Source organism: Triticum urartu, chromosome 3, assembly GCF_003073215.2.
Source record: "Triticum urartu cultivar G1812 chromosome 3, Tu2.1, whole genome shotgun sequence".
Lineage (NCBI taxonomy): Eukaryota > Viridiplantae > Streptophyta > Magnoliopsida > Poales > Poaceae > Triticum > Triticum urartu.
Window position 1 is genome coordinate 401,768,463 of NC_053024.1, and position 18,356 is coordinate 401,786,818.

The window sequence follows — 18,356 nt, forward strand, 5'->3', positions numbered from 1 at the left end:
GGTTGATAAGAAATTTAGATGACAAGCTCGATGATCGAAAAAGATTAGTATTCACATAGGAATTTGAGAACACCGTTTGGGAAAGGTATGGAATAAACATTTGACTTCGAAGCAACTCGAATACCACAGCTCAAAAACAAAACAAAGGATTGGCTTGCAGAATAAGCCGGAACAAACATATGATAGAAATTTCGTCCGAAGTTTTCGTGGTGGGGCCTACACGGGCTCGATCGTACAGCACCATCATGTACAAGGCAGTGCACATGACATACGAAGCGCCCCCGAGTCGGCATAGCCAAGGACTCTTTAAGACACAACGAGACCACTGTAAAACCAACCGTGGATAGGCGGACCACTAGACGTCGAATCCCAATTTCATATCATACATCCGTCGGAAAGAAATCCTAAGAGCTACTTGAATTCCCACTTATAAACTCCCGAAATTTTCCGTTTATGCAATCAGGTGTTGGGGATACAGGGGAAGCATAATATCTCACCCAAACTAACAAATCCTACATCCAGCTGTATCCATCCTTCAACACATAACCAAGAAACCTTCGGAAATCATCTACCTCAACCTTCGAAAAGCATCCGTTATACGAGTTATGGCAATACTCCTGAACTCCCGCCCCAGTACTGGGTGGCGTCAAGGTTATCTCACCAACAACTGCATAAAAGAGATTTTCGATGTCGGCAAAACTAAACTCATGTATTCCAGAACTGCAACGATAAAATTGTGACGACAACACCTCGGAGCTCAACTCCCCGGGACACTGCCACAACCCCTAAATGACGGGAGGCACCAAGAACAATGTTCTCGTCACAAATCGATCGGAATGATTCCAAGATACCCGCGTGATCCTAAAAAAATTAGTGAAATTTCAGAAGAGAAGAGTCAAAACTCTACGTCAGGATGCCTCACCAGAGCGACGAAGGGATTGAGGAGTAAAAAGAATTCCTAAACTCTCCGATATATATAATCCTAAATGACTCAAAACATTTTTCTAGACTCAACAACGGCAGCTATTCGATCAAGCAGGGGGGCTCCTAAGGTCGGGGATGGCTCTGATTACCAACTTGTAACACCCTCGATGCGGCTATATCTCCCACCTGTCGAAGCACGACTTAGAGGCATAACCGCATTGAAAGCAATGTCGCAAGTGAGGTAATCTTCGCAAGCAACCCATATAATACAATAGGGGAAAAGATACATAGTTGGCTTACAATCGCCACTTCACATAATTACATGAATAAAGCATTACATCAACCAGATACAATCAAGGTCCGACTACGGAACCAAAATAAAAGAAGAACCCCAAATGCGACAAGGTCCCCGATCGACCCCAACTGGGCTCCACTACTGATCAACTAGAATGAAACAACACAAAGGACAAGATCTTCATCGAGCTCCTCCTGAGCTTGGTTGCGTCATCTGCACGGTCTCATCGGCACCTGCAACTGGTTTTGGAAGTATCTGTGAGTCACGGGGACTCGGCAATCTCACACCCTCACTATCAAGACTATTTAAGCTTATGGGTAAGGTAAAAGGTATGAGGTGGAGCTGCAGCAAGCGACTAGCATATATGGTGGCTAACATACGCAAATGAGAGCGAGAAGAGAAGGCAAAGCACGGTCGATAAAAGTATGATCAAGAAGTGATCCTAGAACAACCTACGTCAAGCATAACTCCAACACCGTGTTCACTTCCCGGACTCCGCCGGAAAGAGACCATCACGGTTACACACGCGGTTGATGTATTTTAATTAAGGTCAACTTTAGGTTTTCTACAACCGGACGTTAACAAATTCCCATCTGCCCATAACCGCGGGCACGGCTTTTGAAAGTTCAGATCCCTGCAGGGGTGTCCCAACTTAGCCCATCACAAGCTCTCACGGTCAATGAAGGATATTCCTTCTAGCGGGAAGACCCGATCAGACTCCGAATCCCGATTACAAGACATTTCGACAATGGTAAAACAAGACCAGCAAAGCCACCCAGATGTGCCGACAAATCCCGATAGGAGCTGCACATATCTCGTTCTCAGGGCACACCGGATGAGCCAGACGTCGGGTAAGCCAGCCCAGAGTTGCCCCTGGTAGCCTCGGACATCGCTCAGTTGGACCAACACTTAGAGAAGCACTGGCCCGGGGGGTTAAAATAAACATGACCCTTGAGTCCGCGAAACCCAAGGGAAAAAGGCTAGGTGGAAAATGGTAAAACCAATGCTGGGCATTGCTGGAAGAGTTTTATTCAAGGCGAACTGTCAAGGGGTTCCCATTATCACCCAACCGCATAAGGAACGCAAAATCCGGGAACATAACACCGATATGACGGAAACTAGGGCGGCAAGAGTGGAACAAAACACCAGGCATAAGGCCGAGCCTTCCACCCTTTACCAAGTATATAGATGCATTAATTAAATAAGAGATATTATGATATCCCAACAAGTAAACATGTTCCAACAAGGAACAACATCTCCATATTCCAACAAGGAACAAACTTCATCTTCACCTGCAACTAACAACGCTATAAGAGGGGCTGAGCAAAGCGGTAACATAGCCAAACAATGGTTTGCTAGGACAAGGTGGGTTAGAGGCTTGGCTTAACAATATGGGAGGCAATATAAGCAAGTGGTAGGTATCGCAGCATAGGCATAGCAAAAGAGCGAGCAACTAGCAAGCAAAGATAGAAGTGATTTCGAGGGTATGGTCATCTTGCCTAAAATCCCGCAAGGAAGAACAACGAGTCCATGAAGAAGACAAATGGACGTAGTCGAACGGGTCCTCACAAACGCGACGTTATCGGAACCAACCCGAAGAAGCAACACCGGAAAGAAGCACACAACATAGTAAACAACCAACACATGATCATGGCATGATGCACAACCAAGTATGATGCATGTCCGGTTTAATGATACATGGCATGGCAAAGTGCACAAGCAATCCTACGAATTAAGTGGAGCTTAATATGCATCGGGATGCATATTGACAAAACACCACATTCAATTATTTAGTTCGATATCATTTATGTACCCAACAATATTAAATGTTGTTAGCACAGCAAGAGGTGAAGCATAAAGAAACTATCTATCTAGGCAAGTTTAAATGAGGCCGGAAATAACAAACAACAATTCCGGTAACGCCCCATATGCATATTTTAAGGTTTGTTACTGTTCTGCCCTAAACCATATTTTAGAGTTGTTAAACATGAAAAGTAAGGCCACCATGTTAAACTAGGCATTTTTCTACCCCATTTACATATAAAATTTGTTAAATTTGGAGCTACGGTTATTTAGTTATGAAATAAATCATTTTAGCAAGTTATTTAAGAAAATTTAAACAAAAAACATCTTAAACATTTTAAACATAGATGAAAGTGGCAAATTATTAATCTACACAAAATTCTAAGCAAGTTTTATGTATAACTTATTTTAATCCGATGCAGGGTTTGTGAGATATTAAATGCATGAACTCTAGGGACTATTCTGTAAATCTGGCAAAATCTGGGAAACAGGCTAAAACGCAGATCTGGCAAAAAAACAAAGCACGGGCCGAAACTGCTGGGCGCTGGGGCGCTGACCATGGGCTTGGCCCGGTTTAGATGGAGAGGGAGGCTTGCAGGGGAAAAATAGCAGCGGGCCGGTGGCTGGGCCTTGAGGCGCTGCAAGAGGAGGCCCGCGCACGTTGTGGCTGTGGTCAAAGCTGGATGAGCGGGCGAGCGCGAGGTCCAGAGCGGTGGCGCTGACTGCATTCGCTCTTCTCCTGCTCGATGCAGGAAGCAGGGGAGGCCGGCGATGCAGACGACATGCAGTGGCGGTGGTGCGATGCAGAGGCAGGACATCAGCAGGCGGCGGAGAAGGTCAGGAACAGCGGCATGGAGCGGATCTGGACGGTCTTGAAGGAGATCGAGGCGCGGGAGGCGGCTCACAGCATAGGGGCGCTCGGGCCGCGTGCATTCCAGGAAGTCAAGGGCGGCGACGCTGGTGCTTCCGGTGACAAAAGACGGCGGGACGACCATCGGATGCGGGGCGAGACCGACGGGAACCGATTCCCGGCAGTGGGCGGTGGATCCGGCGAGGCAAGGTTCTGGCGGCGGCGAACTTGTTCTTGCAGGCGCCATGGCTGACGTGAGAAGCTCCTGCGAGAGAGAGAGAGAGAGAGAGAGAGAGAGAGCGCGATGTGAGAGAGAGAGAGCTGGAGAAGGAAAGACGGGCAGGAGGGACCGAGGGAGAGGGCGCTGGTTCGGCCTGCTGCTCCTGTTTGGGTGGACGGCGACCACCGGCGAGGCAGAGGCGCGGGACGAGGAGGCGCAGCCTCGTGCGTTTCCTCGGGCATGCGGGCGTGGGAGAAGGGCTTGCGCTCCTGGTTGCTGCTGGTCGAGGGGGGCGATGGATTGGGGAACGGGGAAGGTCGAGCAGAGGAGGGGGGCTTGCTGGTTGGGTGAGAAAGGATCTGGGAGGATCCCGAGGTGGGTTTGGAAAGTGGCGGTGGGTGATGGGACAAGGGAGCTAGATTTTAGGGTTGGGCTAGGTGTGGACTGCTATATATACCAGAATGTAGATAGGAAGGAGTATTTTGGATCATTTGATCAAAATCGGACGGTCGGAGATGAATAGGTTAGGGAGTCCAAATGAGAAAACGGTGATGTTTTGTAGATGTTTGGGAATGATCCGGACACAACGGTAGCGACAATTCGGGTCGGGTCGGGGACAGCTTTCGGGCGCGCGCGTAAGGAGGGCCGCAGGCATAACCGAGAAAGGGGTAGGCATGGGCCTAGGAGGACGGTGGAGAGCGGTTTGGACTGAGAGAAGAGGGGGGAGAGAGACCCGGCGACTGTTTTCGGAGACCGAAAACGTCCGACGTTAGACCGGCTATAATGCCGCTACTAGATCATTGATGGCCCGTCCATTTTTATAATGGTAAAGGTCAGTATTGGTGACATGTTTTAAAGTAGAGTATACTACCAGAAAAAATAATCATGCTTAACATAGATTGCTTCCAAACTCAGTCCAAAAAGCTATCTTTTACTCATAACTAACAAATAAGAAATATATAGCCTTGCTAATTGTAAACTTCTATGTTTTGTTAATAATTAGAAGATCATTGTCAAACAAATAACTATAGCAAAGTCAGCACAGTATGATGAAAAAAATAGGTGACATGACTTACAGAGTCTTATTTCTTGTTAGGCATAAATCATGAAAGCCATAAACTGTAAATTTGTAATACAAGAATTCTCCTAAGCTTCTTATTTAGAACAAACATTCAAGTTAAGAACATGTTTTGGGGATATATATATGAACAAAGCCACAAGAATACATGAGCACGCATGATTGACTTGCGAATTTGTAAGAATTTTGCTGAGTTGCCACAAGAATGTTTTTCTTGATAATGTTGTATCTTGTATGTATGTAAAACTGCTCAACTTGGGATGGCTGTGAGGAAAGTCCTTGATACAGAAGCATACATGACCCTGGTCTTCTCACCGACAACTTTGTTTCACAAGAACAGCAAAAAGAACCAACAAATGTTTAAAACAATAACACTCAGGAGCTCAACCCTCACATATTTCATTCATTCTAATTATATTATTTTTTGAAAAAAAAACTACAAAGCAGACACTTCTTGTTTCCGAATAGGCACAATACGTCAAAAAAAATAACTATGCGTCTTTTCTGCTCTAGAAAGCCGACCCATTCTAATGCTAAGTTGCATGAAACAACTTTGGACTTTGGCCTTACCTAAACTTTGACCTGCTAAGTAGAGAGAATTAACAAACCAAATATCACTAACTGGATAGCAGATGGGACAAAGTTATAAGAAAAAGAATAAAGTCGCTTGGAAGAAAATGCGGAAGGTAAAACTAATATTTATTGAAGAATAGTGTAGCAAAAACAGAAGTCCATTGAGTACACCTCCATAGGACAAACAGATTGTCTCTCGAACTGCAGTTTGAAAGCCCCTCATGTTTTCCCTGCAGTATGAGGCAATCTATGATGCAATCAGTACAATAATTGTAACACAAGGATTATCCTACTATAGTGTAACAAAACTACCGACATGCAAAGCACGACAAAGTGCGTAGTGGAATCAGAGTTAAAAATGTATCTTTACTCTGTAGCACAAAATAAAAAATGCTTATATAGGGCAGGTAGAGGAAGAGAAAAACTATTATACTGTTGTCTATAAAAGATCTAGTTGAACGAAATGGGGAGCCTTAGCTCAAATCAAAACTGAGAATCAACAAAGAAAATGTGCAGTGGCTAGCTCCTAGAATGAGTTAATTTAAAAACACACGATTTTTCTTACCAAATTAACATGTATGACAAAAAACCGAAGCATACCATAAATTAAACTGTCTATTTTATGCAAGCAAGTAACGGCTACTCAATTCTTGTAAATTTTAAGCAAATTGACCAACAACCTTTTTCCCAAATTACAAGGAATACAGTTGTCAATTCTCAGTTCTCACCACGATGACTATATAACTTGGATTGGAGCTTGTGAACTTATATTATATGCATAAGTAGGATCCGTATTTAAATAATCCAAACTATGGAGTTTAATGTAGTGAGGCGAAATAAGCAAAACTAACCGCTAATACAAATGTTGAATTAAACAATAACATTAGAACTGTGATTGTGACAAGTTATGGTAAGAAAATATGACCCTACAAAAATGGACCACACAACCTTACTTTTAGAAGTGTGCATATAAAAAATCCAATGTAAATTGGGGTAGTGCTAATACATAATTAAACCAAATCGTATTTCTGGAAAAGCTAAGAAAATTTTCTGACGTAGATACATGCTTTGTCATGTCTGGAGATTGCCTGTACCAGGAAAATAAAGGGTATGTGCAATTGTTGTTCCGTTCGCCTTTGGTAGTTCAACCAACCCAGCAGAAGGTTCACTACCTTGAGGTGGCCTCTAATTGCCGCAAATCAGAGGAGTCACATTTTGATTCAGCAAACATTTTCCCAAGGGATGGATCATGGTCCAGGAGTACCTTCACTACATCTACAAGCAGTGTCAGATGTCCATCTTTCTGTATTACAACAAAATTATACGTAAAGATGAAAAAACATGAATGGTAGACTAATTCTTGCTCATTAGCTTGTGTAGGCAACGACACACTTGGGTTATCATACAGAGCAGGTAAATTTGAGCACTGGAAAACTAATAACAATAGGATCCATGGAGATTGATGAAAGAGTAGATTAAGAACACATAAAACCTTGGCTAGACCCATAAAAGCATGGCGATCAGTTTAGGAATCCATATCAGTCATATATACATGCATGATCCCCAAGAAACAATGACCCATGAGGCAATGACTAAGCATCCCTCCTCGTCTCCCTTTCTTCTTTTGTGAAGCATACATAGCTTTAGAGCATCTACACACTTTTGATTTGCTGAACTGTTTGTGCACAAAATCGGAAACTACAGACAAAGGGGTCAGCAAACATGGCATAGACCATACAGTAGCAATCGGTTGTTTGCTACACACTTCGATTCAGCGATTTTGTTCTAGTCACGTGGTTCAGTAAGATGACATCCACGAGAAACTTAAAGCATCTAAAAACAATGCAAATCCAAGAAGGTGAAGGAGGGAAGGAGATAGCTTACGTGTTACGCGGATGAAGCTGCTGGCTATTGATGGTTAGATTGTAGTCTAGACACAAGGTCCAAAGCTCCCCTGTTCCCATGTAAAAATATGGAAAATCAGAAGTCGTGATGATGCGCCGGCCATTACCGCCCGCGTCTCACCCTTTCCACGCAGGCGGTTCGACCGCGTCGAGTGGATCGGCAGGCCCCCGATTCATCCGCATCGCCCGCGACTGATGGATCCCCTCGTCGGCTGGATCGGCTTCCTGCTCGCTGGATCTGCTCCCGGCCTCCCCTCGCGCAGGATCTGCTCCCCGCTCGCTGGATCGACGGCTGGCTTCGCTGGCGTTCGGTCCCCTCGCTAGCCCGCGCTGAACTTCAGAGTTGTTTGCCGCCACACCCAAATCCCGCCGCGCCGCTCGCGTCCGTGCAATTGAATGGAAAGAGGTGGCGCTGTCCGTCGCGTCCGTGCAAACCCAGCGCACCATGGTGAGGCGCCCCCACGCGAGGCTGCGAGCGAAAGAGACCAGGGTCGCGAGCGTACAATGTTTTAGGGTTCTTCACTTTTGCGTTGGACGGGATCCTAGTCAGGCCCAGTAGGCCCAATTGAACGTCGCATGCCCAAAAAAACCACCAGAGCAGCGTCCCGAAAAGATTAGCGCTCGTCACGAAGCCTGTACGCGCGATTTGAAATAAATAAGACAGTCAAGGAAGTCTAAAAGTGACAATCTAATGGCTAAAAATGCTAATGGCATGAGAGGACAGGAAAAGTGCTCAGTTATAATGTATTTAAATAGTTTAACGGTTGGGCTATCAAACGAACTTCGAATGCGATGAAATTTGACAGGCGGTCTATCTACACTATAATAAGACCACACGTCAACTCTCATCCCATTCCCAGAACATTTTCCGGCACTTATAAAATAATATTTCGGACATGCCGCGGGCGCGTGCAAGTGTGTCTGGGCTCAGAACGGACAACGGACAGAACTGGGGGAACCCGGACGGATGCAAGTTTTGAAAACATGATGATGCAATGCACATGATGACATGGTAAGATACAACACGCAAGCAAAAGACATGGCAACGACGGCGAATAACTGGAAGATACCTGGCACATCGGTCTCGGGGCATTACACATTGCTTGTCTTCAATTTAATTTGATGAAGGATAAACATACAACAAATCTTATTCTTGTTTCCCTCGAGGCGATTTCAATTTCTTCTTTCCGGAGTTGTTCATCATGTCACATTCTCGGTTCGATATGTTTCATCTTTTCTTTTCCGGAGTTCTAAGTTTTCCGCATTATCTCGTCACAAAGCTCCAACTAAATCATGGCAAGGCTTCACCTTGTTCTTTCAACTTCTCTTTCTTTCCAACATTCTTTTATTACCGGAGTTCTCACGAAGCCTCGACATGGTGGTTCATCAAGGATTTCTTACATTCTTCAATTGTTCTTCAAGATTTCTCTCAAAGTTATGATCCGCCAAGCTATACTCTAAAATAAACATGGTGTTCAACACATGTTTTGTTTTGAGGAGTTCAAGCATTCTTCATCGTGCATCCCGAAGTGCAGTTCTTTCTATCTCATCTTTTGAGGTGGTGGTATGTCATACTTGATAATTTCCCGTCGTGTTTCATGATTCACAAGTTTTCAAGAGTGACATATTTTAAACCCATCATTTTTCAATTTGTTCACGAGTTCTTTTCAACCCAACAATTTCTTCGTTGGTGTTTTCTTGGTATAGATTTCACTTAAAGCATTCCCTAAGGAATGTTGCTAATTGTCGTGTCTACCGATAATCCAAGTTTCCTCCTATTCTCGCGGTGAAAGAAGTTTTTTTTATCTCTTTGGTGCTCTTCCCCAAATCAATGGTTTCAGTTAGTGGCCGTTTGTCACATCATAATGTTGAGATGTTTTCATAAGTCCACCACAAGCTTATTCTTTTCGATGTTGGTTTTCCAACAACTCCATTCTAACCTCCTTGGAAGGATGCTTTCCAAATTCAATTGTGGTAGAATTTATCATTTCCTTCTCCATTCTCTTATTCCGGCGATTTATCTTCTATTCTTTCGTTCCGGAGGCATGGTGATGTTGCTCCCTTTGGCCCAGCATCTCGTTTTGTCAAGATCGTGTACTTTTCCATGCTTATCATTTAACCGGAGTGTTGTGTCATCTCTTCAAGTTCTTTCCATCTTATCAATTTTTGCTTCTCTTTTCAACTAGAGTGTTGCCCGAATTCTTCCTTTCTCATCTTGTTTTAACCGGAGTGGTTTCATAGTCTATCTTGTACCTTAAGCTCTTGGTTCTCATTGTATTCCTTGCTACTCTTCCTGACGGGATGTTTGCAATCTTGTTCATCTCTGTTGTATTTTGTCTTTCAAGTTGTTCAACCTCTCAAGGTTCATGGTTGCATTCGTTTGTCAAAGAAGCAACTTAGTTTTACCTCCTCTCTTCCTCTTTCGTTTGCCATCCCTAGTTCTCGGGGCGAGATCTCCTGTAAGTGGAGGAGAGTTGTGACAACCCGAGATTGACGCTCCATAAGCCTTCCAGTCATTTCGTTGTCGTCGGTGTTTTATTTGTTTGTTGCATTCATCATGTCATCTTTTGCATTGCATCGGCACTCCGTTGCCGTCGTGATTTGAAAACTTGCATTCGTTCGTCGTTGCCGTTTCTCCCTTTGCCTTCATCACCTTCCCTCAGACCACTTTGCCTTCGTTGACCGTTCCAGACCCATCGACTTTTTGCTTCCCTCTTGACCGTGACTGCCTAACCCCCTTTGTGTGCGTGTCCGAAACTTCCCCAAACTTGATCCGGGCGGTCGTGGCCGTTGGATTCAGATCATGCCGCCCTAGTTTCCGTCATACCGGTGTTATGTTCCTTGATTTTGCGTCCCTAACACGGTGAGGGTTTATGGGCCCCTCTTGACAGTTCGCTTTGAATAAAACTCTTCCAGCAAGGCCCAACATTGGTTTTACCATATGCCTAATAACAACTAAAACTTGCATCGGGACTTTCCGGACCTCGTGGACTTAATCAACAACCCAGGCCAGTGCTCCTCATGAGTGTTGGTCCAAGCCGGGCAGACTGCGGGGCCGCCTCGGGGAAACCCGAGGTATTTGGTATATACATGTAGGCTGACCCATTCGGACGTGGCCTGAGACGGGATACACGCGGCTATTATCAGGGTGTCGCCACGCCGGGAGGTCTTGCTAGACTTGTTTTACCATTATCGAAATGTCTTGTGCATCGGGATTCTGAGTCTGATCGGAGGGTCCCGCGATGGAGGATTTTCTCCATGGATCGTGAGCTTGTCATGGGCTAAGTTGGGACACCCATGCAGGGTTTAAACTTTGTAGAGCCGTGCCCGCGGTTATGTGGCAGATGGGAATTTGTTAATATCCGATTGTAGTGGACTTGAACTAAACTCAACTAAAATACACCAACCGCGTGTGTAACCGTGATTGTCTCTTTTCGGGTGCGTTCGAGGAGAGAACACGGTTGGTTTATACTTGAACGTAAGTAGTTCAGGATCACTTCTTGATCATTACTAGTTTGTGACCGTTTGCGTAGTTTCTCATCTTACTCTTGTACTCATAAGTTAGCCACCATATATTGCTTAGTCGCTTGCTGCAACCTCATCACTTATCCTTTCCATACCCATTAAGCTTTGCTAGTCTTGATACCCATGGTAATGGGATTGCTGAGTCCTCATGGCTCACAGATTACTACAACAACAGTTGCAGGTACAGGTGATGATCATGATGCGAGTGCGGTGCTTGCTTGTTTTGGAGTTCTTCTTCTGCTTCTTCTTAGATCAAGGGATTAGTTCCAGGTCGGGGAGCCCGGGCTAGCAGGGTGGATGCCATTCTTCCTTTTCGTTTGATTTCATCCTTAGTCGGATCTTGCTCTTCTGTATGATGGTTGCTATGTATTGATGTATTGTTGTATGAATGTTGTAACTTGTGGCGAGTGTAAGCTTTTATCTTGTATTCTCATCTATTTAGTACATGGTATGTTGTAATGACATCCACTTTGCTATACGCTCGAAATGCGGTTGTGCCCCAATCATGAATTCATCACATGATTGGGATAGAATCGCATCTTGGGCGCTATGAGTTGGTATCAGAGCCTTACTGACCTTAGGAGCCCCCTTGATTTATCGAACCGCTGCCGTGTTGAGTCTAGAAAAAACTATTTTGAGTCTAGTTATATATCGGAGAGTATGAATTCTTTTTACTCCTTATCCCCTTCGTCGCTCTGGTGAGGACTCTTGGCGTAGATGTTTTGACTTCACTCTCCTCTTTTTCACTCAAATTGTTTTTAGGATCACGCGGTTATTGTTGGATCATGGCAATATCATTGTGACGGGAATTCTGTCTTAGTGCCTCCTGACATTTAGGGGTTGTGGCAGTGTCCCGGAGAGTTGAGCTCCAAGGTGTTTTTGTCACAGTGCTTATCGTTTCAGTTCAGGAATACCAGAGGTCACCGACATCAAAAATGCTTCTATACTCTTTGTGGTGAGAGTAGTTTGACGACACCAAGTACTGGGGAGAGCGATCAGATGTATTGCCACATCTAGTATATCGAATGTTTTCGAAGGTCTGAGGTACACGATTTCCGAGGTTTTCTTGGTTATGTGTTGATGGATGGATACAGTTGGAGTGTAGGATTTGTTATTTGTGTGAGATATTTGTGCCTCCCTGTATCTCCAACACCAGATTGCATAACCAAAAAGTTCCGGGAGTTAATAGGTGGGAATTCAAGTAGTTACCCAGGATATCTTTCCGACAAATGCATGATATGAGATTGGGGTTCGACGTCTAGTGGTCCGCCTATCCACGGTTGGTTTTACAGTGGTCTCGTTGTGTCTTAAAGAGTCCTTGGCTATGCTGACTCGGGAATGCTTCGTATGTCATGTGCACTGCCTTGTACATGATGGTGCTATGCGATCGAGCCCATGTGGGCCCCACCATGAAAACTTCGGACGGAATCTCTATCATATGTTTGTTTCCGGCTTATTCTACAAGCCAAATCCTTTGTTTTGTTTTGAGTTGTGGTATTCAAGTTGCTTCAATGTTAATTGTTGATTCCATACCTTCCCTAAGCGGTGTTCTCATATTTCTATGGGACTGCTAATCCTTCTTGATCATCGAGATTGTCATGTCAATCCTTTTTAACCAATGCATTTCTCTTCAAGATGATCCTATATTTTTTCCCATTGCAAGATCAATTCTCATTTTTCTCAACGGTGTCGTCTCATACATCCCAAGTTGCCTTTGCTTTTCCCACCATCCCACCCTTTACTTCAAGGACTCGGATTTCTTAATCAAGTATCCATCTTATTCATGTGAACTTTCTTCATTCTTTCCATCAATGTTCATATCCGGTGATTTTCTCGTGAAGATGCTAAGGGAGCTTCAAGTTTGTCATTCTTCACTCGTTTTCTTCTTCGATGGATTAATTTCAAGCTTCGGTGTGGATCATATCTCTTCATTTTGTTTCACATATTTTGCCATGTGAATTTCTTATCCAAGGCTCTCTTATTTATTCACCTCTCCCAGTTCATATCCGGAGTGTTGAAGATATCTCGGAAGATTCGCGTTTCCATTCTCAACCTGTTCAAGCTATTTCGATGTTGTTATCTCATTCAAGCCATTTAATTCAACCTGTGCAATCTCTCTTATCAAGCAATCTTTTCCAACGGTGTTTCTTTTGAGTGGGCCCTAACCCACAGGTCTTTTCCCAGGATCTTACCTGACTCTTCTAATTTATCCAGAGCGATTCCCAAATTCTTTTCAAAGTTTGACGTAAGAATGAATTATCATCAGTCAATTGCCTTCTCTAAGATCGCTTTCAAATTCTTCTTGTCGTTGGTTCAACATTTCCTCTCTTCATTCTTCCGGAGTGTCTCAACAATTTTCTTGGTGGTTCTTATCGTCATTCTCAACATTTGAAGACCGAAGAAGAGTTTCTCTTAAATCTTGTTCGTTCTCACTGACATTCATAGTTCAAGCTTCATGCCATCCTCATAATTGTTCCAATCGTGAGAAATTATTTTCATACCCATGCGGAGCATTTCATGAGTTGTTTCCGTTTCTTGATCATCCAAAGGCCATTATCTCAGAAGGTTTATTAGTTCTCAACATTCAGCTCTCATTCCCTAATTCTACTGGCCGGTGCACTGTTCAAATATCCTCTAATCAATTCATGATCTCTTCTTTCTCCGGTATCTGAATTCCCTCAAGTATCTTCATTCGTTTGCTAATTTTCCCGGTGTCTTGTTCTATTTTCTTGGTTCGTTTTCAAAGTCTTACGGTGGTCCATTAAAGATTCCTTTTCCATTGTTATCGTATCAATTTTTTTGTTCTACCCAAAATCCTACCGGTGAGTCATTCAAGATTTTCCCATGTTGTGTTATATCTCTCCTCAATCCTTGCAAGAAGAATAAGTGGTATGCCAAATCCATTGCTTGTCATCAATTTAATTTGATGAAGGATAAACATACAATAAATCTTATTCTTGTTTCCCTCGAGGCGATTTCAATTTCTTCCGGAGTTGTTCATCATGTCACATTCTCGGTTCGATATGCTTCATCTTTTCTTTTCCGGACTTCTAAGTTTTCCGCATTATCTCGTCACAAGGCTCCAGCTAAATCATGGAAAGGCTTACCTTGCTATTTCAACTTCTCTTTCTTTCCAACATTCTTTTATTACCGGAGTTCTCACGAAGCCTCGACATGGTGGTTCATCAAGGATTTCTTACATTCTTCAATTGTTCTTCAAGATTTCTCTCAAAGTTATGATCCGCCAAGCTATACTCTAAAATAAACATGGTGTTCAACACATGTTTTGTTTTGAGGAGTTCAAGCATTCTTCATCGTGCATCCCGAAGTGCAGTTTTTTCTATCTCATCTTTTGAGGGGGTGTTATGTCATACTTGATAATTTCCCGTCGTGTTTCATGATTCACAAGTTTTCAAGAGTGACATATTTGAAACCCATCATTTTTCAATTTGTTCACGAGATCTTTTCAACACAAAAATTTCTTCGTTGGTGTTATCTTGGTATAGATTTCACTTAAAGCATTTCCTAAGGAATGTTGCTAATTGTGGTGTCTACCAATAATCCAAGTTTCCTCCTATTCTCGCGGTGAAAGAAGTTTTTTATCTCTTTGGTGCTCTCACCCAAATCAATGGTTTCAGTTAGTGGCCATTTGTCACCTCATAATGTTGAGATGTTTTCATAAGTCCACCACAAGATTATTCTTTTCGATGTTGGTTTTCCAACAACTCCATTCTAACCTCCTTGGAAGGATGCTTTCCAAATTCAATTGTGGTAGAATTTATCATTTCCTTCTCCATTCTCTTATTCCGGCGACCTATCTTCTATTCTTTCGTTCCGGAGGCATGGTGATGTTGCTCCCTTTGACCCAACATCTCGTTTTGTCAAGATTGTGTTCTTTTCCATGCTTATCATTTAACCGAAGTGTTGTGTCATATCTTCAAGTTCTTTCCATCTTATCAATTTTTGCTTCTCTTTTCAACTGGAGTGTTGCTCGAATTCTTCCGTTCTCATCTCATTTTAACCGGAGTGGTTTCATCGTCTATCTTGTACCTTAAGCTCTTGGTTCTCATTGTATTCCTTGCTACTCTTCCTGACGGGATGTTTGCAATCTTGTTCATCCCCGTTGTATTCTGTCTTTCAAGTTGTTCAACCTCTCAAGGTTCGTGGTTTCATTCGTTTGTCAAAGAAGCAACTTAGTTTTACTTCTTCTCTTCCTCTTTTGTTTGCCATCCCTAGATCTCAGGGCGAGATCTCTTGTAAGTGGAGGAGAGTTGTGATGACCCGAGACCAACGCTCCATAAGCCTTTCAGTTATTTAGTTGCCGTCGGTGTTTTATTTGTTTGTTGCATTCATCATGTCATCTTTTGCATTGCATCGGCATTCCGTTGCCGTCATGATTTGAAAACTTGCATTCGTTCGTCGTTGCCGTTTCTCCCTTTGCCTTCATCACCTTCCCTTGGACCACTTTGCCTTCGTTGACAGTTCCAAACCCATCAGGTTTTTGCTTCCCTCTTGAACGTGACCGCCTAACCCCCTTTGCGTGTGTGTCCGAAACTTCCCCGAACTCGATCCGGGCAGTCATGGCCATTGGATTCAGATCATCCCCAAACATCTCTAAAATATATTCATTTTATTTATTGGACTTCCTACCCTATTTATTCTCGATCGCCCGATTACGATCGGAGGGACCAAATAGCCCATACCTGAATTCCACTTGCTATATATATAGGTCCAACCCTAGGATCTAGGCAACTTGTCCCATCCTTCCCATTCTGCCGCCGCCACCGTCTTCATCCGGATCCATTTCGAGCCAACTACAGATCTCCCTCGACCCCCTCGCCCAACCACAGCGAGCCACAACCTCCTCCTTGCCTATCCATCCAACTACCTCCTCTGCAGCCTCCATTGCGCCACTGCCCATCGCCCGAGCCAACCAGAGGCCTCCCCGAGCGCCTCCTTGCCTGCAGCCACCAGGCCATGCCCCTGCTTCCTTCTCTCTCCCTCGGATGCTCACTCTCTGTCTCTCAAACTCTCTCTTTTCTCCGTGTCCCGCAGGACGCCATGGACGCACCAGCTCGACTCGATCCCGCCAACCTCGACCCTACGCTACCTCGTCATCTCTGCTCCAGTCGTCATCGCCAGAATGCCATCGGGGAGCCCCAGCCGAGATGCCATACGCCCTGCCTCACGCCCGAGCGTCGCAAGGGAGCATGGGCCCCTGTGCCCTTCCACGTCGTCCCAGCCTCGCGGGTGAGCAGCTGCCCGTCCACGCTGACCCAACTCGCACCCTCCTTCCTCCCGTTCTTCTTTGCTCTCTGCTCCCTCACCCGTTACCTAATCAGCCGCGCCGCTGCCATTTTGCAGGAGCCACCGCTGCAGACGTCTAGTGAGACACCCTGTAGCAGAACCTCGTCATCTGTCGCCTTTGCTTCGTCGTCGCCGCTAGGGCCACCCCATCTCCCGATCTGGACAGGATCCTGCATCCACACCTCATCCCAACCACAGTGCCCTGCATCCCGCAGCTGGCCGCCTCCATCCCCCGTTCGCGGCCGCGCCAAGTCCAGCAAGGTGTCGCCCGTACCCGTTGACCGCATCGACCTCCCCTGCTCCATCGCGTGGACCGTGAGGCGTGCCCCCTTTGCAGCGCGCCTCTAGATCTGGTCCAGCTAGCCCTGCCTCGGCCCAGTCGCCCTCCTGCCGCCTTCTTCTCCACCGCATGGGATGAGCCCCTCTGGTGAGGCCCAGTCCGCCACAGTTTTGGCCCACTTCTCTTTTTTCTAGTTCAGTGAATTTGCTAATTATCCAGGGAGTTACAGTTTTGCAGATTAGTCCCTCAGATCATGCATCTAATAAATTTTCACCCGTGCTTCGGAACCTAATAAACTGTATATGCAAACTGCTTAGAATTTTGTATAGTTTCGCAATAACCAACTTTAATCTACGTTCAAAATGTTTAACTTGTTGTTTGCTATTATTTTGCATAAATAGCATGTTAAAATGGTTTATTTCATAACTAATTAACCATAGCTCCGAATTAAATAAACTATATATGTAACTTGTCTTGAAAAATGCATATATTAACATGATGCACTTTATTTTATTGTTTAACAATATCAGAATATGGTTTAGGGCAGAACAGTATCAAATCCAAAATATGGATATGAGGATTTTCCGGAATTGTTGTTTGTTGTTCCGGTCTCATTTAAACTTGCCCGGATAGGTAGTTTTATTATGCTTCACCTCTTGCCATGTTTCACAACATTTAATATTGTTGGGTACATAAACGAGAGTGAACTAAATACTTGAATGTGGAGTTTCTTCAATATGCAACTCGTTGCATATTGAGCTCCACTTAATTTGTAGTATTGTTTGTTGCACTTTGCCATGCCATGACTCATTAAACCGGACATGCATCATACTTGATTGTGCATCATGCGATGTTTATGTGATGGTTGTTTACATGATGTTTGCTTCTTTCTGGTTGTGCTTCTTCTCGATAGTTCCGGTTATGTTGCGATTATGAGGATTCGTTCGACTACGTTGGTTCGTCTACTTCATGGATTCGGTCTTCTTCCTAGCGGGATTTCAGGCAAGATGACCATTACTTGGATCTCACTACTATCTTTGTTTTGCTAGTTGTCTCGATGCTATCGCTATGTCGCGCTACCTATCACTTGTTTATCAAGCCTCCCAAATTGCCATGATAGCCTCTAACCTTTTCCACCATCCTAGCAAACCTTTGTTTGGCTACGTTACCGCTTTGCTCAACCCATCTTATAGCGTTGCTAGTTGCAGTTGTAGGTTGTTCCATGTTGGGACATGGATATCTTGGGATATCACAATATCTGTTATTTAATTAATGCACATATATACTTGGTAATGGGTGGAAGGCTCGGCATTTTGCCTGGTGTTTTGTTCCACTCATGCCGCCCTAGTTTCCGTCATACCGGTGTTATGTTCCTTGATTTTGCGTCCCTAACACGGTGAGGGTTTATGGGCCCCTCTTGACAGTTCGCTTTGAATAAAACTCTTCCAAGAAGGCCCAACATTGGTTTTACCATTTTCCTAATAACAACTAAAACTTGCATCGGGACTTTTCGGACCTCGTGGACTTAATCAACAACCCGGGCCAGTGCTCCTCATGAGTGTTGGTCCAAGCCGAGCAGACTGCGGGGCCGCCTCGG

The 18,356-nt window shown here is 44.4% G+C and overlaps 1 long non-coding RNA gene across 2 annotated transcripts; it reads right to left on the reverse strand.

Annotated features, from left to right (window-relative positions):
* Window positions 1-5,545: 5,545 nt before the first annotated feature.
* LOC125544116 lies at window positions 5,546-8,187 on the reverse strand. Of its 2 annotated transcripts, none has more exons than XR_007299285.1 (2): window positions 7,628-8,187; window positions 5,546-7,012 (listed from the first exon to the last, which is right to left on the reverse strand). It is a non-coding gene; the product is annotated as an uncharacterized LOC125544116 (long non-coding RNA). The 2 variants fall into 2 exon arrangements; XR_007299284.1 differs by having other exon boundaries at window positions 5,546-7,018.
* Window positions 8,188-18,356: the final 10,169 nt, after the last annotated feature.